At 49.0% G+C, this 21,887-nt stretch overlaps 1 pseudogene; it reads left to right on the top strand.

The window, feature by feature from the left end:
* Positions 1 to 1,754: 1,754 nt before the first annotated feature.
* LOC131830162 (putative olfactory receptor 2I1) lies at positions 1,755 to 4,934 on the top strand (annotated as a pseudogene).
* Positions 4,935 to 21,887: the final 16,953 nt, after the last annotated feature.

Below are 21,887 nucleotides of genomic sequence, written 5' to 3'. Positions count from 1 at the left end.
CCATGACAAAGGAAATCCTGCCGTTTTTGGCCCCACGGACAGACACAGCATTACGCCAAGTGGGACAAATCAGACAGAGAAAGACAATCACTGCTTGGTGCCATTTATACATGGGATCCAAAAGCACTTGAGTATGTAGAAGATTCAAATGGGGGTCGCCAGTGGCTGAGGGCAGGGCAGAAGGGGCTGGTCAAAGAAGATAAACTTCCAGTTAGGATGAGTTCTGGGATCGGATGTGCGGAGGGGTGAGTGGGAAACACATATCATGCGCTCACAGCTGCTGCAGGAGGGCGTGTGAATGTTCTGACCACAGCGACAGTGTGGCGATAACTGTGTGACCTGGAGCTTGTGTGCACGAACAGTAATGTGGCAAACACTTCACAGTACATCTGTGTAACAAATCACCACATTGTACGCCTTAAACTTAACCAATGTAGTATGTCTCCAGCAAGCGGGAAAAATTAAAAATAACCTTAATGGTCATGAAGGCAAACCAATGCTTTTCAGATGGTTTTGGCCTTTCCTCCAGTCACAATCGGCTGAACAAATACGGGGACAGGGCAGGATTAGGATTTCATTCAAATAGGATAATGATCTAGCCAACAGGATATAACCAAAGGAGAAGAGGCAGGAGTGCCAGGAGGGAGTGTGCAGAGCAGTAATTACAAGGACTGACCGGGGAACCCAAGCTCGAGAGAGCAGTGGAGACAGGCCACCTTGGGGACCATGACAAACCTCCAGACGCCAGTCAAGGGAGGGACTGCAGGAGGGAGTAGAGATGCATCGTCTGTGTGGAGAGAGATCTGTCCAGAATTAGGACAGGCCCTCCTGGGAGAGGGGCTGAGCCAGTGACAGAGCAAAGGCAGTGAGAGCCACAAGAAAGGGTGGTGGTGAAGGGGGATGACAGGAGGGTCAGAACTGAGGATGACCTTGCCAGACCTCAAGCCCCTCCCACAGACAAGGACTGTCTCCCCCATTTTCATACTGACACCGAGAGTCACTGAGGTCATGCAGCTGCTCAAGGTCCCTCATCCCCAGAACAAAACCCTACACCACTATGCTAGGAGAACAGGGGCTGGAGAGGAAGCCCGGGGCTGCCTCTGGCCTCCACACAGCCAGGGACACACCACCCTCAAGGGCCTTTCCCTCCAGAATGTTCCTCTCCTTGCCCTGGGGACTCCCTTCTGGACAAATCCACACAGGTGCTCATTATGGGAGTGGGAGAGGGGTTCCCCAGGGCCCCATCCTCTCTTCTCAACAGCAGGGAGAATTGATTCCCCTGCCTCCTCTCCAGTGAGCGGCTCACCAACATCCCTGCTCCATGGCTTCTGAGCCCTTTAGAATCCGGAAGACAATTTCCGCAGCCAGATGCAGCCACTGCCAACCTGCGACCGGCCCAAGACACCAGTCCTTGCCTGGTCTCATCCTGGTGCTGGCTCTCTGGGAACAGACACCGCCACTCTGCCTGAATCTCGGTGCTTCTCCAGACCTGGCTGGCTTCTCTGCTGAAGACCTTATGTTCACTCTTCCACTGACAAGCAAGGGGCTTGCCACTCCATGTCCTGTTCCTGAAGGAAGGACCTGACTCTGACCTCAGGTACCCATTCTCGAAATCAACAGTCATGCCATTTGCTCTCTCATCACCCACCCACCCACCAACAGCCATTTCCAACTCTGAGGATCTAGAGCAGACACAACAGACTGACTGATCATCTGGAAAGAAGCAGTGGAACATCAGTTCCAGAGACCCGGACATGAAGGTAGGAAGATGGTCTTGCAGATGATATGCACATTCTAGAATACTGAATAAGGTTTGGGGACACATCCTAGAATATTTTTACAACAGATTTGCCTCTGGAAGCTTCAGGGGAGTGATGAGGGGACATGTATGTGCACATATGTGTCTGAGTATTTGGGAATGTGTGTGTCCATGGGGTACAGGTGTTGGCTGTGTGATTTTATTGTTCTGTCTCTGTTTTCGGGGTTTGGCGTGTCTGGAGGGGAACTGTTCAGGGATTGGCTGGCTGAACGTGTGTGTGTCTACATGATCTCAGAATTAGAAATCTGGACTCTCTAGAACAACATCTCTAGCAACATTGGGCCATCAGTCTGAATGTCAGCTCTCACCTGTATTACTCTCCCCTATGGCCCCAGGGCTCTGCAGCGAGTTTAGGGTTCGCATGTCCTTCCATCCTCCACAGCCTCTGGCAGAGTAGAGCCTGGCTTAAAGAAATGTGCACAGATATAAAGCAAGGCTCTTGGAATCAGTGAGATTCAGGTGAAATCCTGACAAGCACTAACAAACAGTGTGGCCTGAATGAGTTATTTAACCTCAGCTGCCCGCCCACCTTCCTCTTAGAACAGGAGTATTGCCTCACTTCCAGGTGAATAAAGACCAGAGTTAATCAATAAAAAGACCTAAACTCACAGCCATCTCTGGCCCTAACTGGTGTGGGAGCACCCCACTGATGTTTGTGTGGATGATAAGAGCAAGCACTTACTAAACACCCACTCGGTCCTGTGCCTATTCTAAGAGCTCTCCGTGCTTCAACCCTCCATCAAGTCCACTTTCAAGTGAGGACACGGAGCCACAGACAAGTGAAGCCATGTGCCCAGGATTGTTCCGCTAGGAAATGGCAGAGCCAAGACTGGAGCTCCGGCGGTCTGACGCCCCCACCCTTGCTCTGACTCACACCATGAACACCTGTTCCATCTTGTGATCATAAATGGATCCCTATAAGCACAATGTTCTCGGGGTGGGGGGGAGATTTTTCCTGAAACATTTTAAAGAAAATTGGGGGATCATGATTTTTAAACTCAGAATAGTGACTATGAAGTTTACCTATCTCCACACACCTGCCAGGAAGTGTGCAGGAGCGAGATTTTGCTGTAACATTTAGTCATCGCATCTACTGGACAGTTTCTGTACCATTAGGAAATGTGACTCAGTGTCACTCTTTAGGGTTAAAGGCTTCTGTGTTGGGTCCCCTTTTATTCAAATGACAATTTTTTTTTTTTTTTTTGCAATGAAAGCCAGGTGATAAGACAGGAGCCCTACAGATCACCTAGGTCATACTCCTTCTCTTACACATGGAAACATGAAGGCAAAGGGAAATGCAGTGACTTCTCCATATCAAATAATCCAACTGGCCCAAGACAATTACGCTGGTGGGACCCAGGGCTCCTGGGTTCTAGCTTCATGTTCTGCCAGATGACTCTGGGTTTCAAGGCCCCCAGATCATGACCTTCACACTAAGGAGAAGCCAGAGGGGCAATGGACACTGGTGACAGCCTAGAACACAGACTCCCCACAGAGCAGCACTCAGTAGTCAGAAGCTAATGGTTGTATTCTCAGAAGTAGAATCCCTAAAACAAAGAAGGCAATAGATGGTTCTAATCTCCCAAGTGATGGCTCTACCCAGCCTAGGGCACTGCACTTACTTGCAGGCACTATACACTTCGGAAGGAAGGGAGAGAGGCTCAGAGGGGACTCTGTCTTCCAGTATCTTAAGGACTAGTCTATGGGAGGAAGATTAGATTTCTACTTTGGCCCCGAGGAGTGCAGTCAGAAGCCAGGAAGGAGCAGGAAAAGCACTGATTTGGAAAGGAGACAAGCCCGACTACAAGCCCCACAGGGCTACTCACTAGCTGTGACCTTGGGCAATCTTCCCTCTCCCAGTCTAAATCGGTTCTTCCACAAGTGGAAATTCCTTCTCCCCAAAGTGTCTGCTAAATAATTCATCAGCCAAGCTGTACTGAGGTAGGGCTAGCTTCCCAAAGCCAGGGCTCCAGTCTGTAATTGAGAGAGCGAGGTGCGCTCAGCTCGCTCCCATCAGATCCCCTGCCCACCCCACCCCCGCACTCCTCGCTCCCGCTCCCATCCAGCTCCCCAACCGCCACGTTCCCAGCCTGGCTCGCGATAGCTCCCAGGGGGTAAACTCACCCTTTCGCTCAGCCACCTTCCAAACCCTCTGGGAGTTTCCTCCCGCAGGCCAACCACAGCACCGAGGAGCACTTCCTCCTGCTGGGTTTCTCCGACTGGCCCACGCTGCAGCCCGCCCTCTTCGCCCTCGTCCTGCTCTGCTACCTCCTGACCCTGGCAGGCAACTCGACCCTCGTGCTGCTGGCCGTGCGCGACCCGCGCCTGCACACACCCATGTACTACTTCCTGTGCCACCTGGCGCTGGTGGACGTGGGCTTCACCACGAGCGTGGCGCCAGCGCTGCTGGCCAGCCTGTGCGGCGCAGAGCTGTGGCTGTCCCGCGCAGGTTGCCTGGCCCAGCTGTGCACGTCGCTGGCGCTGGGCTCCGTCGAGTGCCTGCTGCTGGCGGTGATGGCGCTGGACCGCGCGGCCGCCATGGTGCACCCGCTGCGCCACGCCGAGCTCGCCTCCCCACGCCGGTGCCGCGCGCTGGCCTGCGCCTCCTGGCTAGGCGGCCTGGCCAACTCCGCCACGCAGAGCGCGCTCCTGGCCGCACGGCCACTGTGCGCACCCCACCGGCTGGACCACTTCTTCTGCGAGCTCCCCGCGCTGCTGCAGCTGGCCTGTGGTGGCGGCCGCGACACCACCGAGCGCCAGATGTTCGCTGCGCGCGTGGTCATCCTGCTGCTGCCGTCCGCAGTCCATCCTGGCCTCGTACGGCGCCGTGGCCCGTGCCATCTATGGCATGCGGTCCCGGGGCGGCCGCAGGAAAGCGCTGGGCACGTGCGGGTCCCACCTGACCGCTGTCTGCCTCTTCTATGGCTCGGCCATCTACACCTACCTACAGCCCACGCGCCGCTACGACCAGGGGCGGGGCAAGTTCGCTTCACTCTTCTACACCGTGGTCACCCCGGCCCTCAACCCGCTCATCTACACCCTCAGGAACAAGGAAGTGAAGGTGGCAGCCAGGAAGCTCCTGGGCAGTGTGGGGAGAGGGCAGGCTGGACGGTGAGTGCGGGGTCGAGGAGGGAAGAAAGGGTGAGCCCAGGGCCCACAGATGGGAATATCCACTGGGAAGGCAGCGAGCCCTCAGCCTGTCCATTTCCCTGTGAGAATCGGCAAGATGTGTCCTCAGGGAGTCTGAGGTCCTTGGGGAGGCCCCATCCTCCCCCGGCAAGATGTTCCTCTCCTTCTGGGCAAATCCCTCTATGCTGCATCTACAGGTTCAGGGAGGGGAAGTGGCCTTCTGGCTCTCTCTTAAGCTGAAGGAGAGAGAGCTTACTTCAAGAGGAACTTCCCCATCCTCAGGGGTCCAGTGACAACGCCCAGAGAGTCCATACACTGGCAAGATCCTGTACTACAGGACAACTAACGTTCCCTCTCCCCCAGTCTGATGGCACACACTGTTGAGACCCCACAGTGTCTGGCCTCAGGAGTCCCCCAAGTTGACAGAGAAATCCCAGACTCTACCCTGCCGGAGACCCATCCAAAACAAGGAGCTGCAGTTGCTCATCTAGGGAAATCAGTCCAACCTAATGCCCACCTAACCAGGTCACTAGTGCCACCAAGAGCACTAGAGCCCAAAGCAGAACAAGGAATTCCCCTAAGTGGGGGTTGTGCCGCTGGGGTTCAGCTGGGATCTCTTCTGCACAAGGTGGTTCTTGAGCAAGTTTAAAGAGCAGAAGGGACTAGACATGTCTTAGGTGGTGTGGAAAATGTGTTCTTGACCAGTCATGAGACACAAGAGGGACAGTGAGACAAAGGAGTGAGGGAGGGAGGAAGATGGAGGAAGAGACCCACATTCCCCAGGGAGGAGCAGACATGGGGTGGGGGGTGCAGGAGGCAGCCAAGAAAAGGCTCTGTCAGCCAGGACCTGGGCACAACCTTGGGAGTCAACCGGAGACCAATCGAAAGCCCCCACCCAAACCATACCCCCCCCCCAGAGAAGACCTGCTAGACCCTAAGGCAGGCAAGACAGAGACGGCTCCACAACCATACCTCCCCGAGGGACCCCCCACTAGAGAACAAAATCTCTGAGTCCCCAGGAGAGGTGTCTTCCCACGCCCACCATCATCTCCAGAAATAAGAAGAGCTGAATTCTCAGTGGGGCGTAAAGAGTAAGATGGCACACTGTGCTGGGATTCATTTCCTACCAAACAACATTAAATAAGGACAGAGAAGGTAGTTTAGATGAATTTCTAAATTCTTTATTACTTAGATTGTAATCATATCAGAGGAATTAACACACTTCAATATAAATCATTTCACTGTTCTCTACAAGCAGAAATTCAATTTAATTCAACACATTGAGTGATATTACAGATAAAAATGTATCGGTGGGAAATTAGGGAAACATGGATCCCAATGTGAAACTTACTATCTTGTTGGGCAGAAGAAAAAATATGAATTTTTCTAAAAATCAGAGGAACAAGGGAGAGGATTAAATTGCAAGCTGGCTCGGATGCTATCTCTACTGTGCCTTAAAATACTATTTTCTATTTTCAGTAATATACACAACCCAGACACCTAATCAATTGTGTTCAATCAAAAAATCATGGAGTTAAAAAGTTTTCTGCAGTCCTCCTTCCCACTTCACCCCTAACTTTCCCTCTTTCTCTTTCTCGTTCATTTGGGAAAATCATCAAAGGATGTGGGAGGAGTAGGAGCTAACAGCAGGCTCACCCCCCAATGCAGTAGTCTGCCAGCCAGAGTGAAGTGCCCATCTGATGCCATAATCCACCATGGTCCTCCCGTCTTCCAGCCTCTTGCCATTGCAAGTCACAATCTGTTGCTCAGGCTCGATCTCTGTCTTGGTCTCAATCATCTGTTTCACCTGGGCCACTGAGCTGGACCTTCACACCTGGAGGAGGTGCCTCTGCCCCCCTCACCTGACTGCACCAGAGACACCAGCAGCTCCTCATCACTGGGTGTCACCACCTTCAGAGTGAGGTGGACAGTCATCTCCTTGTCAATGCCGTGAGACGACAGCTTCCTCTGGGGCTTAAGCATCTTGGAGCCCAGCAACAGTCCTGCACGGGATCTTGGTTTTAGCCCAGACATGTTCGTTGATCTTCCTCACTCTGTCCTCCAAGTTAGCTGTGAAAGTCATTAATGTCCTTCCCTTGGAATAGACCTTCACCTGGACAACAAAGGCCAAGAGACCACAAATCAAGGTGCCTGGAACGCCTGCCACATTTACACCACTGTCACCTCCTTGCCTGGCCCTGCCCTCCAGCTCCTATACAACAGGCTATGTCCTTCCCTTTTGTGGAACTTCTCTTTAGGAATTTCAAGCTTATAACACAGGAAAATCATTCTTTTCCTTTACAACCATACGTCTCATTCATCCCAATGTCATTAGTGATTTCCCACATTCTCCACACGCCTCCTATCCAGATAAAGGTTGTCAAATGCCAAAAACTAAATCCAATTACAAAGCACCCACAGTTATATACTGGATGCCAAAAGCAGCTCCCAAAGAGAATTATCAAGACTTGTCAGCTCATGGGACACTCACACACTGCCCTCCATGACTACTTTAGAAGGAAACCCTGGACAGGACACATACTCTCCGTACTCCTGATTTCTTTCTTACTGTCCCATGGCCGTGTAATAACTCACACATTACAGTGACACAGTGTTCAGTGTAACTTGTTCCCCTGGACTTCCTTTGTGTTTCTATCTACCTATTGCAGAATATGGTCTCCTGTAGCTAGACCAGGGCCTCACTCACAGAAGGTAGGGCCAGATCGAAGTCTTCCTTCCATAGCCTGAAGCTGGCCAGTGCACTTCTGTGTTGTCACTGGCAAGCCTGGGAGGACCTCCTTCCTGCTCTATTTAAAACCATCTTCCCAGTCTGGACGTCACAGACATTTCCTCACAGGACCAATGCCCCTCTGTGCTAAGCAGCTCCCCCATGCCAGCCCACATGTACTGCACGTGTTCCTTAAAGGCTCACAGATCTGGTCATTAACACCTTAGAGTGAAGGAGTTTTGTGTACCTCTTTTTTGGGAGGAGAAGATGTTGAAGAGCCCAAGGTTCCTAATCAAAAGGAGGACAAAGGGCTCCAGACAACATTTCCATAGGTTCAAATCCAGCACTGTGGGCCCAAAGCCCACTCCCACTTCCCACCATTCTCCCCTAACAGTGGCTGGTCGGGCCTGACACAGAAGAGCACTGAGGAGCCAAACAAGTCACTTCTATTCCCAGAACCTTCCTTCCGCTCCTGTAGAGATCAGAGCCTGTCTCGGGCCCTGTAGGATGCCTTCTCAGCCACTCTGCCCCCACCTCCCCAAGCTCTGTCCCTCGTGGACTCCTGAAATCACTCCCCAACCCTTGGCGGTGCTTTCCCTCTCCCCATCCTCACTTTTCAACCCCAGCTTACATGGAGGCGAGAAGAGCCAGATGCCATGTCTACAACCAACAGAGCAGACACAGAAGGCTGAGGAATAGGACTGGTATCCAGCTTATGCACAAGCTGAGTTAGAAATCCCCTGCCTGAACCACTGTGCCCACACCCTTTGTCTCCTAAGATGTCATGAATTTTCTTTCACTTTCACTTGGACAGAGTCAGTACACACAGAGAATACTCTCTGATCAAAACATTCCTGTCCTCCATTCCACCCGCCCTCCTCTTCCCAACATAGAATGGTCCTTCTCTGTGGAGAACTTCCCCACTTAACAACCCACCACTACAGTCTTGACTTATGACTGCCCTGCCCAGAGCTTTGGGCCCTCACCTACTTCAAGACCTTTACTACTAGATGGTCCTCTCCTGCTGCTTTTGAGAACCTGCCCCATGCATCACTCAGGGGCTTTCCTGAGAGCAAGGCTTCCCAGGAGAAGATGTAGGAGTCTGTGAGGAGTGATGATCCCGTGATCACCCTGTTCAAGCCAGTTGGGCAGAGTGGGAGGCCCAGGAGAAGATGTAGAGTCTGTGAGGAGTGATGAGACCATGACCAGATTATTTACACCAGCCATGCAGAATGGGAGGCCCAGGAGAGGATGTGGAGTCCGTGAGGAGTGATGAGACCGTGATCAGCCTGTTCACACCAGCCAGGTAGAGCGGGAGGCCCAGGAGAGGAGGTAGGAGTCCATGAGGAGTGATGAGACCATGACCAGACAGTTCACACTAGCCACGCAGAGTGGGAGGCATGCCTCCAGATCACACAGGATACACAGCCTACTCTGAGAGGAGATGGGAGTTTCAGTCCTGGGGGTGCAAGTCACCACCTGAGATGTTTGTTTTCCAGTGAACGTGACATGATTGGTGAGAATTCAGAACACAGTTTGTAAAATAGACCTTACATCCCTGGTCTTGAGCTCTCTAGCACACTTCCATTCCTGGCTCAGAACCAGCAGCCCAAATCTAGTACTTAGAACAATCCTGGCCCAACAATCAAGGGCTAAGCCCACCTCCCATGTTGCAGAACAATACACATCGGCTCTCACACTGCGGTGACTCTGTTTCCCCGGCTTTACTGCTGGACACTCTCTACTCCCTGTGCTCTGTGATATCACACACACCATGCTGCTCCTCCCTCCCTGGCTCTGGAGGTTTGGATCAGACAAGAAGGGAGGGCACAGGCCGTGTGCCCTCAGAGAAACTACTTTACTACTCTGATCCTCCTAACATTCCAGAGGAATCCCTGCCCTCCCCCAAACTCCCAGGACAGTGCCACAAAACACATTCTCCAAGAAAGCCTTTATGAAAGGAACTCCCAATTTTTTCAAAGTAAAAATCCCATTAAAATGTCACTATCATCTTTTTTGCTGTGTTCTTAGTGGCCATTTACTGTATCTTCAGCACTGGTAGATGTCAAATGATCCCATTTTACTGCAGGACTTTCCATCCTGGAGAATGTGGTTTCTAGAATTGCCTATACAGAGTAATGGCACTTCTGGTAAGCACCAGTCCAGGGTTTCAAAAAACTCAACATAAATCAGGTTCTCCTATTTGAAGCTCCTATTAGATAGCCATAAACTTGGAAAATTTTTAGTTAAATGTATTTTGGGGTAGATGCTATTTCAAACATATAGGATGAGAGCGGAGGGAGAAAAGAGTCTGATGGAACAGACAGGAAACAGTGGGCCCTGCCAGTCTCCCTTCAGAGGTCTCTCAGGTTCCTACCATCTGCTCTGTGCATAAATCAAGACTGTCATCTTGGATCTGCAGAAGCTGCCACTCCCACACCACATTCATCATCCAATAGGATCTGTGGATTCTGAAACATCACCAGTAACTGAGCAGAAAAGGGGGGCGCCTGGGTGGCTCAGTGGGTTAAGCCTATGCCTTCAGCTCAGGTCACGATCTCAGGGTCCTCGGATCGAGCCCCGCATTGGACTCTCTGCTCAGTGGGGAGCCTGCTTCCTCCTCTCTGGCTACTTGTGATCTCTGTCTGTCAAATAAATAAATAAAATCTTTTTTCAAAAAACTGAGCAGAAAAGATCAGATCAGGTGGATGGAGGCAGGGAGCAAGCCCACAGCAGGAATAGAGGGGAATCTCACAAGCCTGGGCTCCTCATTTCCACATTTTAGCTGCACTCATTACCTTCTTAGCCCTTTGCCTCCTTCCTGGAAAGGGAAGCAGAGAGGAGGTGTCTAAAGCTGCTTGGCATTAAATCATTCTTCTCCTCCTCCCCCTTCTAGCCTTTCCTGCCTGGGCAGCCTACACCATCTTGGGGCAGAGGCCTCCTTTCTCGGGGGAGCAGGGAACCTCGAGAGAAGCTCCTGCATGGAGATCCCAGGAGCCACCTCTCTCGGGAATGGTGTCTGTCAGAGCTGTACCCGCAGCCCAGATCCGAGCGGCAGATCTGCAAGTCTAGCAGCTTCTGTGCACAGTTCCGAGTTCCCTGCCACCAGGTCACAAAGCATGCATCTCCTTCCAGCTCTACCAGGTGTCCCCTGACACCTTGTCTCTTTACACAGAGACAAGATGTAAGCTGTGCCTCCTCCAGGAAGCCTTCCCTATCTCCTGTCCCAGTCTGGATCATGTGCCCATCCTCTGTCCAATTGTTCACCTTCCCCAAGCCCCTCAGAGCAAGTGTCTCCAGCAGGAAGATCATCTGCTTATTTGTCTATTTGCCTCCATGAAACACTGGAGACCTGGGGTGGGGTGGGGGAGTCCATGATTGTGTCTTGACTAACTTGGATCTCTAGCACTTCCCAGGCATGCTGTCTGGTACAGTAAATACTTAGCATTTAGCAAATGCATGAATGAACTAAAAAAAAAAAAAAAAAAATGAGTAAGTAAGTGAATAACAAAATTGGAAAATAACATTTAACAAGTACTTGCTAGACTTCAGGAGCTGTACAGGTGTTCATAAATGGCCCCTGATGCACTGTTCTAGCTTTCTAATGAGGTAAGTGTCCGTTTCCCCACTGCACGCCATGCAGTGAGCTCACCCAGTCACATTGGGAGGAGCAGGTGAGCAAGTCTTCAGGCTCAAATCTCGACGGCTGTCCTTCTGCTCATCTTCTCCCAGTGGAAAGGGGTGGGGGGGTTGACATGCATGCCTGTGCATTACAAGGAGGGTACACATCAGGGAAGAGGTGCAGACAGACCAAGGAAAGCAGAGCCTGCAAGGAGAGCTCTGGGTCCTATGCAGGTAGGATCCTTCCTAGAGGGGGTACCTAGACCATGGGGCAGCCATGGACAAAGAGCCTGTGAGTGCAGCAGGCAGAGCCTGGGGGAGGATGGCAGCCCGCCCAGGACTGGGAGGGTTAACGGTGCCACTGACACACTCGTCTCAGCCACAGGGGATCTCCAGCAGGGAGCTACCAGAAAGGCCAGCCTTGGATTCTCCCAGGAGTCACTGATTCAGGGGATTCCCTACCCAGCCAGGATCTGGATCCTGAGAAACACTGTCCTTTCAAGGAATCAGAATAACAAACCTAGACATTGATCTCTCTCTCTTTTCCCTCCTCCCTTTCTCTGCATAGTTCCCTTCCATGCCAAGGGGAAGGGCAAGGGCTGTCCCCCACAGAGTCACAGCTAGGATTTCTCCCCAGGACCTGACCTCCACCCTGCTTCCTAGCACCCTGTCAATCTGACCTTTTTTTCCCTTCTGTGTCACAATAAATGTTTTCAGAGGTGGAAGGATCTCTTTCCATCTGCCCTTTGACAAATTCAGGAAACCAGCCAAGGTAAAAGGTTATGAAGATCTCACCAGGTCATAAAACAAATGTCTCAGATATACACAGACCTCCCAGTGTGACTCCCTCACTGATGGGCAGTCTTGGGCAGCTCACTGCCCTGTGAATCCTTCCTGGAGAAGAGGCCTCTCTCCTGTCTCTTTAATGGTTCCCAGAATGGTATTTGTAAAACTGCTTTGACATCTAGAATCTTGCTTCAGAAATGTAAACCAAACTCACTCAGAACCTACTGTGACTTTTCTTTTCCTTTATTGATAATTGGGAAAAAATATCAATCCACTCTCAAACATCAATTTGGAAATCCTTAAAATATAAGTCTTTATTTGTGGATATTTCTATTATGTTCCATTGCTCTATATGTCTATCCTTACATCACTAGTACACTGTTTTTATCTCTCAAGGTCATAATAAGTTTTGAAATCAGAGAATATAATTTCTCCGTTTTTTTCTTTTTTCTTTACAAATCTGTTTTAGCTATTCTCAGTTCTTTGTATTCCCATATAAGTTTTAAGATTAGCTTGTCAATTTCTTAAAAAAAATCCTGCTTTTTAAATAGGTACTGTATCTATAGAGAAATTTGAGGAGAATACCCATTTTTTAAAATACCCAATTTTAAATTTTCTTCTAGAATTTTTATAGTTTAGCAGTAAGGTCTGTGATCCCTTGTAAGGATATAAAGTGAGATAAGGAGGTCCAGATGAAAATACTTTGGGGTGTTAGTGTGTGGTCCTGATTATAACAGGACAATTTTTTAGAAGACTATCTTTTCAAGATGAGGCAAGGTGGCAGAAGAGTAGGGGACCTAATTACATCCGGTTCCTTGAATTTAGCTGGATATCTATCAAACCATTCTGAATGCCCATGAATTCAGCCTGAGATATAAGAAAATATATCGGATCTCGACAAGTAAAACAGTGACTGCTTTTTGCAAGGCAGGATGTGCAGAGTCCTGAATCTGCGAGTAGTTGTAAGAAGATAAATGGAGCAGGGAGGGAACCTCCATAAGCTGGCTCCTGGAAAGTGATAGAACATCAGAAGCACAAAATCAGAACCCTTAGAAAACTGCTCCAGTGAGAGACATCCCTCTCTGAAAGGGGTTCAGAGGATGAAAAGGGCAGAATTCTAGGTGAGTCACTGTGGTTTCAGGATCCCAGGAGACACAGATGGAATGGGGGTGCCTGAGCTGGTAGAGCCGCCAAGCATTGGAGCAGGGAAACTGGTTACGGTCAGCAAGCCCAAGAGGGACTCTCAGCCTGGCTCACTGTGAGCTGGACCAGTCGGGTGACCACTCTTCCCCTGAGCACCCTGAAAAGGACTGGAACTTGCAGGCCATTTACCATCCCTAGGGAGGAGCGAACAGCTGTGCCCATGTGTGGCAACAACTCTCAGGGTGGGGGTGGCCCTGGACAGGACAGCAGCCAGCCGTGACCCAGGAGCAGCAGAGCAGGGTGTATGCATGAGCTGGCAATAGCTAGCAGACCTAAGTACACAAAGGGCAGTGGTGCTCTTGGGTCCCTGGGACCCCCCCAGGGGAGTGCAGTGGGTATGCACCACAAGAGTCTGTGAAGTTTGGCACCCACAAAAGTGAAAACTCTTTGTCCCAGAGGGTTGACTGGAGAGGGGGGCTGCAATCTTTCAGTTCAAGGCCAGAAATCCAGGTACAGCCATTTTTGCTCTGGTCCTCTGACCTGGTATGGAAAGCCTCCAGGGAACAAAAAGCCACACAGACAACCAAAGCTGGAGGCTGCTGGAGGCTGCCATCAACTGTGATCCACAACACAGTCTGGCCACTCCTCTTTGAGAAGGGGCCCAAGAAGTGGCACAAGTGGGGAGAACCCCCTTCCTCCCCCAGGAGGAGTGGTGCCTGAGCATGCTGCAGGAGTCTGCTGGCTTTGGAGACTTCAAGCGGGGTCATGTGCCAGGGACAGAAATGCTTGGCCACAGATCCAATGAGCACGGAGTGTGGACAGAGACCAGAGAGACACGAAGGATTGACCACTTTTCTGTGAGGGTGCACTGAGGAGTGGGGCCCCGGGCTCTCAGCTCCAGGGCCAGAGACTGGAAGTTGCCATGTTTATTCTCATCCCCAAAGACTGGATCATTCCCTGCATACTTTCAGACCACAGTGCTTTGAAAATGGAACTCAGTCACAAGAGGAAATGTGGAAACAACTCAAATACATGGAGGACAGAGAGCATCCTGAAAGAATGAATGGGTCAACCAGTCAATTCATGATGAATTTAAAGTACCCCGACTTGTATTTCTATATACTGATAACCAACTTTCACTAAGAGATTAAGAAAGCAATGCCATTGACAATTGCATCAAGCAAAAAAAAAATAAAATAAAATAAATAAATAAATAAATAAATAAATCTAGGAATAAAAGTAACCAAGAATGAGAAAGACCTGGTATACTGAACACATGGTAGAAAAGGAAGGAAAAATATGTGTGTGTCAGTGGGTGAATGTATGGGCCAAAGATTTGGAAGATGACGGAAATAGATGGAAGCATACGCCATGCTCATTAACTGGAAGAGTTAATAATCTTTACATGTCCACCGTACCCAAAGCACTCTGGAGAATGAAGAAGAGAGAGAGAGTCCAAGATGGCATAGGAGTAGGACACCTTCATTTCATCTGCCACAAGGACTTTAGCTAGATAGCTATCAAACCATCCCGAACACCTGCAAATTCAAGCACAGATCCAAGAAAACAATAGCAGCAACACTACAAATAGAAAAGTGATCACTTCCCACATGGTAGGAACTAGAGAAAAGTGAGTCTAAGCTGATAGGTGGGAAGATAAACCCTGACAGGGAGGAGTCTCTGTCAGCCGGCTACTGCCAGGTGCTAGGGGCAGCAGAGCACAAAATCGGAACTTTTAGAAGTCTGCTCTGGTGAGGGATGTCGCTCTGGTGGCTGGGCAGGGGGTGGAACCCTCGACAGGACAGTGTGGTCTCAGGATCCTTGGGGTCTCAGGAAGAACAGGGGTGCTTGAGGGCAGCAGAGCTCCCAGGCATCAGAGCAGGGAAGCTGGCTCCAAAGAATGAGCCCAGGAGTGGGCTCTAAACTGGAGGTTACCATAAACTGATCCACAGCACAGTCTGGCCACTCCTCTTTAAGAAGGGGCCCAACAAGCGGCACACCTGGACAGAGCCCCTTTCCTCCCCCAAGAGGGATGGAGCCTGAGCATGCTGCAGGAGTCTGCTGCCTTTAAGACTCCAAATGGGGTTGTGCGCCAGAGACAGAAATGCCTGGTCATAGGACCGGTGAGCACAGAGTGGGGGCAGAGACCAGGGAGACACAAAGGATTGACCATTTTTCTGTGAGGGTGCACTGAGGAGTGGGGTCCTGAGCTCTCAGGTCTGGGACCAGAGATAGGGAGGCCTCCACGTTCATTCTTGTCCCAAAAGATTGGGATCATTCCCTGCATATTTTCAAACCACAATGGTTTGAAAATGAAACTCAATCACAAGAGGAAATGTGGAAAGAACTCAAATACATGGAGGCTAGAGAGCGTCCTACTAAAGAATGTATGGGTCAACCAGTCAATTCAAGATGAATTTTAAAAATTCATGGAAACACAGAATGAAAACACAACCGTTCAATATCTCTGGAATCCAGCAAAGGCGGTCCTAGGAGGAAAGTATATAGCCCTCCAAGTGTTTCTCAAGAACCAAGAAAGGCCTCAAATAGACAACCTAACCCTGCACCTAAAGGAGCTGGAGAAAGAGTAGTGTAGAAAGCCTAAACCCAGAAGGACAAGATAAATAATAAAGATTAAAGCAGAAATCATTGCAGTAGAAAGCAAAAAAATAGTAGAACAATTCAACAAACTACGAGGCGCTTCTTTGAAAGAATTAATGAGATTGATACACCCCTGGTCAGATTTCTCAAAAAGAACACAGAAAGGACCCAAATAAATAAAATCATGAATCAAGAAGGAGAGATCACATCCAACACCAAGGAAATACAAAAAAATCTAAGAACATAGGATGCCAACTCTATGTCAACAAATCAGGCAGTCTTGAAAAAATGGATGCATTCCGAGAAACATAGAAACGACCAAAACCGAACCAGGAAGAAAGGGAAATCTGAAGAGACTCACAATCAGCACCAACCTTGAAGCAGTCATCAAAAATCCTCCAGGAAACAAGAGCCCAGCACAACATGGCTTCCCAGGGGAATTCTACCAAACATTTCAAAAAGATTTAATACCCCTTCTTCTGAAACTTCTCCAAAAAATAGAACTGGAAGGAAAACTTCCAAAACCTTTTGATGAGGCCAGCATTACCTTGATCCCAAAACCAGACAAAGACCCCACCCAAAAGAATTACGGCCCACTATCCCCAATGAATATGGATGCAAAAATTCTCACCAGCATACTAGCCAATGGGACTCAACAGCCCATTAAAAGAATAATTCACCACAATCATATTGAATTTATGCCTGGGATGCAAGGATGTTTCGACAACAGCAAATCAATCCATGGAATCCACTGCCTTAATAGAAGAAAGAACAAGAACCATAGGATCCTCTCAATAGATACAGAAAAAGCATTCGACAAATTAATGCATCCCTTCTTGATCAAAACTCTTCACCGTGGAAGGATAAAGGGTATATACCTCCACATCATAAAGGCCAACTATGGGAAACCAACAGAGAATACCAATCCCAATGGGGAAAAACTGAGAGTTTTTCCCTTCAGGTCAGGAACATGACAGGGATACCCATTCTCATTACCACTGTTCAACATAGTATTAGAATTCTTAGCCTAAGCCATCAGACAAGAAAAATAAATAAAAGGCATCCGAATGAGGAATGAAGAAGTCAAACTCTCACCCTTTAGGATACTTTCCTAAAGTATTCTAAAGGTAGAATTCCCCTGGGAAGCCATCTTGTGCTGGGCTCTTGTTTCCTGGAGGATTTTTGATGACTGCTTCAAGGTTGGTGCTGATTATGAATCTCTTCAGACAATAGGATACTTTCTCTGGAAAACCCAAAAGACTCCACCCCAAAATTGCTAAAACTCATCCAGGAATTCTGTAAAGTGGCAGGATATAAAATCAATACACAGAAATCACTTGCATTTGTCTGCAGCAACAGTGCAACAGAAGAAACAGAAATTAAGGAGTCCATCCCATGTATAATCATGCCCCAAACCATAAGATACTTGGGACTCCATCTAACCAAAAAGGCAAAGGATATGTACTGAGAAAACCATACCATAGTCATGAAAGAAATGGAGGAAGACACAAAGAAATGGAAAACTTTTCCATGGTCATGGATTGGGAGAACAAATATTGTGAAAATGTCCATGCTACCCAGAACAATCCACAGATTCAATGCAATCTCTATCAAAATACAATCCATGTTTTTCATAGAACTGGAATGAATAATCACCAAATTTGTATGGAAGCAGAAAATATCCCAAATAGCCAATGGGATGTTGAAAAAGAAAACCATCGCTGATGGCAAAGCAATTGCAGACTTCAAGGTCTAGTATAAAACTGTAATATAAAGACAGTATGATCCTGGCACAAAAACAGGCACACAGATCAATGGAACAGAATAGAGAAACCAGAAATGGACCCTCAACTCTAGGGTTCAACTAGTGTTCTAGGGTTCAACTAGTGTTCCTCAAAGCAGGAAAGAATATCCAATGGGGGGAAAAGTGTCTTCAATAAATGGTGTTGGGAACAAGGGAAATCCACATACTGAATAATATAACTGGACCATTTCCTTATACCACACACAAAAAATAGACTCCAAGTGGATGAAAGACATCAATTTGAGACAGGAATTCATCCACATCCTTGAGGAGAACAGAGGCAGCAACTTCTTTGACCTCAACCACAGCCAACTTCTTGCTAGACATGTCTCCAAAGGCAAGGAAAACAAAAGCAAAAAGGAACTATTGGAATTTCATCAAGATAGCAAAATTTTACACAGCAAAGGAAACAGTCAACAAAACCAGGACAAGAAAGAGAATGAGAGAAGATATTTTCAAATGACATATCAGGTAAAGGGCTAGTATCCAAAATCTAGAAAGAACTTATCAAACTCAACACCCACAGAAAAAATAATCCAATCAAGAAATAGGGCAGGGGGGGTGCCTGGGTGGCTCAGTGAGTTAAAGCCTCTGCCTTCAGTTCAGGTCACGATCCCAGGGTCCTGGGATCGAGCTCCGCATTGGGCTCTCTGCTCAGTGGGGAGCCTGCTTCCTCCTCTCTCTCTCTCTCTCTTTCTCTCTCTCTGCCTGCCTCTCTGCCTACTTGTGATCTCTGTCAAATAAATAAATAAAATCTTAAAAAAAAAAAAAGAAGAAGAAGAAATAGGGCAGGGGCGGCTGGGTGACTCAGTGGGTTAAGGCCTCTGCTTTCGGCTCGGGTCATGATTTCAGGGTCCTGGGATTGAGTCGCACATCTGACTCTCTGCTCAGCAGGGAGCCTGCTTCCTCCCTCTTGCTCTGCCTGCCTCTCTGCCTACTTGTGATCTCTGTCTGTCAAATAAATAAATAAAATCTTTAAAAAAAAGAAAAAGATATAGGGCAAAAACATGAACAGACATCTCTCCAAAGAAGACATCCAAATGGCCAACAGACATTTAGAAAAGTTCTCAACATCCCTCGATATTAGGAAAATACAAATCAAGTTCATAATGAGATACCACCTTACACCAGTCAGAATGGCTAAAATGAACAAGTCAGGAAATGACAGGTGTTGGTTAGGATGTGGAAAAGGGGAACCCTTTCACACAGTGGTGGGAATGCAAGCTGGAGAAGCCATCCTGGAAAACAGTGTCGAGGTTCTTCAAGAAGTTGAAAATAGAGCTACCCTACAAGCCTGCAACTGCACAACTGGGTATTTAATCTAAACCACTAAAAGTGCCATGTTTGAGTGATAAAATCCACAAGTCAGGGAATGTTCTGTGCAGCATGGAGACGAAAGCTACCCTGCAGGATGGGTACAGGCTCCCCCACTACTTGAAAGTAGAGTGTTCCTAGGAAACCTCTCACAGCAGAAGTGATGTAAATGGAAAAAGGAACCACCATTCCATTTCTACAGAAAAATGAGTGAGCATGCTCAGACACCAAAAGTTCCTTCTCTTTGGCTCTTTCTACACCTCAGGACACAACATCCTCATGGATGCCCAAAATAAATGGAGATAAAGTACAGCAGATGCTCACAGACACAATTCAAAATGCTGGTGGCTGGACACAGAGAGCAATGCCCAGAAAGGAGCTGGTTGGGGTACATACCACCTCTGTAGTGGTTCCCCACAAAGCAGATGCTGAACACAATGTCCACTTTTTGACTTTTTTCATAAGAGAGAAATCCTCTTCAGGTTTCTTTCTGCTACTGGAGCTTGGTAATAACATAGATCTTTCAAAAAATCCAAGTGCCTTACCATGATCTTTGAGAAAAGTGGGGGACTTGTACATGAAAATTGCTGAGAGGGTAGAAGTTCAGAGTTCCCCCAGACACAGACATCAGCAGGTCCTCTGTGAAAGGCACCTTCCTCAGCAGGTAGAACACGGACTACCTCCTATCCCCAGAAACCTCCTTCGCCTCACTCAGCACAACCCACAAGAGCTCAGAGTTATCTCACATCCTCTTTTCTCTCACTCCCAAAAACGAACCCATTGGTAAATCCTGTGAACTCCGTCTTCAATAGGTACCCAGAATAGCATAACCCCTCCTTCCAAGGCCACCACTCTGGTCCACACTGGAGCTCATCTCTTGCCTAACTTCCTGGAAAAACTTCATCATTGACCTTCCTTCCCTATCCTCAACCTGTGTCATCAGTTCTCAACACTGTAGCCAGGATGGCCCAGTAAAACAGGGTCCCATGGAGTCACAGCCTTGCAATGGCTTTCTGTCACCCTGTCACCTCACTGAAGTCATGTCTTAAGCTGTCTCCTGTGGCCATAAGGCTTGCTAATTCTGCTCCTGGATATACGTGGCATGCTCCTGCCCCAGGGCCTTTGCATATGTGTTCCCTTCTGTTTAGAAGGCTCTTGGTGTGATATCACTTACCTTCTTTAGAACTTGGCTCGAGCATCACCTTCCCAGTGAAGTTCCAAGTGGCCGCTATATGAATAGCAAGCACCACTGTCACCACCCCCCCTTCAGTACCCCAGCCCTGTCTCTTGCTTTATATTTCCAGAGCAGTTATCCCAGTCATCAGGCCATCTCACCAAGGGGAAAATGGAGCCCTACTCAGATGGTTTCACCCCGGACTCCCTCTGATTTCCTAGTCCAGAGCCCTGGGGGGAAATGCCACCAGAGCTCTGGCACAGCCACGATGCCTGGGACAATGGGTCCCCTTACAACACCCTGAAGACCATCAGGGAAATGAGCCATAAGAGGAATCCACTTGCACACAAAACCTGGAACCAGACAACTTCCTCGATTCCAGGGGAGCACATACACTTCCTCCCTTCGCCTGATGTGCTCACCTGAAAAAGCTGAGCAGAGAAGCATCCCAGGGTCCACACCTCCCTCTGGTCAAGGTCGTGGGAAACAGAGCTCTCTTCCCTGCACCAGCCACCTGTGATTGAGGTCCGGCATCCACCGTGCTGGGGCAGAATGGTGCACCTGTCCTCTTTCCTGGGACGTCATGACAAACCAAGCTTTGCTGCACAGTTTTCAGGAAGGAACCTGCAGCAGCAGCCACCACCCAGGATCAGTCTCAGTCTTGCACATCAGGCCTCATGTGGAACTAGAGCTTCAAAGACACTGATGAGTCATGTGGCCTTGAAACCTAATGGCAGGAGCTGACATTTCAGTTCCAAATGAAAACCGGCCTCTTCCACACAGCACAGGAAAGTGGAGGATTTCTCAGGGGTGCGGCTCTGGAAGAAGCGCTTCTGCCGGCGGAATTCACAGGCACCAGGCAGAGGACACCTGCGATGCCACATCTGAGGAAGCAAGGGGCACACTGGGCAAGAATCCAGAATGTTGCTGGTGGGCACCCACCAAGCCCCCTGCTGAGACAAGGGCTTGAGAACCCAACAGGAAGCAAGTTTCCTATCACATCTGCAGCAGGAGGGCTGGCTGGGGAGCAGGGCCCCGTCCCTGGAGCAAGCTGGACTGTGCGTCCAGACCGAAGGCCACCACCATGACTCACAGTCTCCCAGCTCTGATCTGACTCCCCTGCCAGGCCCACACCTGCCGCCATGGTGACTCCCAACACCCGGAGATGGCTTTCCTCCCCAGCGCAGTGCTACTCACAGAGAAGCCAACTCCAGCCTCAGAAGAGTGTTCAGTGTTCAAAAGGCAGGAACCCGTCCATTTAGGCAGACCAGCCGAGAGCCTCTGTGCAGGGGATACTCAGACCACATCCTCCCTGAACACCAAAGCTTCCAAGTTCAGGCTTCAAACCCTCACTGGGCATGGAAAGCCATGTTAGCATGAACACAGCTCTTTCAAATCTCTAGTCTCCCGTTCCTTCAAATCAGAAGCCAAGCTCCAGGCACCACTCCATTTTCCCTTCAGAGAAGTAAGGGAGAAGAGAGAACAAGGCGCTCAGTGTGCACAGCTCACTTCTATCCAAATAGAACTCTGTGTTCTTTCTCATACGGGCAGCCCAACATCGCCCATACTAATGAGAGGGGCCACAAGTTCAGTCCTCATATATATATCTGACCTTGTGTTTTTCCTTTTGGTATTTGGATCTTGAAGTCAATGTCTACATTGCTTAAAATAATAATGATGATAATGACATGGTCACGTAAAGGTCGGGCTCTCCACAACCAGACAACATGGCTCTGGTTCAGATAAGGATGAAGACACAATCTCTTCA

Source organism: Mustela lutreola, chromosome 4, assembly GCF_030435805.1.
Source record: "Mustela lutreola isolate mMusLut2 chromosome 4, mMusLut2.pri, whole genome shotgun sequence".
Taxonomy (NCBI): domain Eukaryota; kingdom Metazoa; phylum Chordata; class Mammalia; order Carnivora; family Mustelidae; genus Mustela; species Mustela lutreola.
Note: the sequence above shows the minus strand (reverse complement) of the source record. Positions and strands in the feature narration are given on the sequence as shown.